This window comes from Nothoprocta perdicaria, unplaced genomic scaffold, assembly GCF_003342845.1.
Source record: "Nothoprocta perdicaria isolate Ctin4 unplaced genomic scaffold, notPer1 scaffold_363, whole genome shotgun sequence".
Taxonomy (NCBI): Eukaryota; Metazoa; Chordata; class Aves; order Tinamiformes; family Tinamidae; genus Nothoprocta; species Nothoprocta perdicaria.
Window position 1 is genome coordinate 334,701 of NW_020455603.1, and position 472 is coordinate 335,172.

Below are 472 nucleotides of genomic sequence, written 5' to 3' on the forward strand. Positions count from 1 at the left end.
AAAAAAAAAAAAAGAACCACCCTGCTGAAAAGTGAGTATCAGCTGCTTTCTGTGCCTTTTTTTCAGCTACCTGGCAGCTCCGTCCAGCGTCAGCTCCTGCTGCTCAGGATTGCGTGATGACTGCCCTCCCTCCCTAAACACTGATCCGGCTTGGGAAGTGGGGAGTGGGGGGAAGAAGGAGAAGGAGGAGGAGGAGGAGGGGTGGGGTGTGGGGGAAGAGAAGACTACTGTGCTTGTATTGCTTCAACTTTTCCCTCTAATGGCTGCGATGATGCCTTTAACCCTTCCCTCTCTCCTTGTTCTCTACACCTCTACCTGTTCTGATTTCTACTTGTTCACATACTGGTGAAAAGCTGCTTGTTTTTTTTTTTTTTTTTTTTTTTTTTTTCTCCTCACAGCATCCAGCTCGTGATTGTTGAGAGAGCAGGGAGCCTTTATTGTACTGATGTAATCTTCAGTCTTACATCCCAAA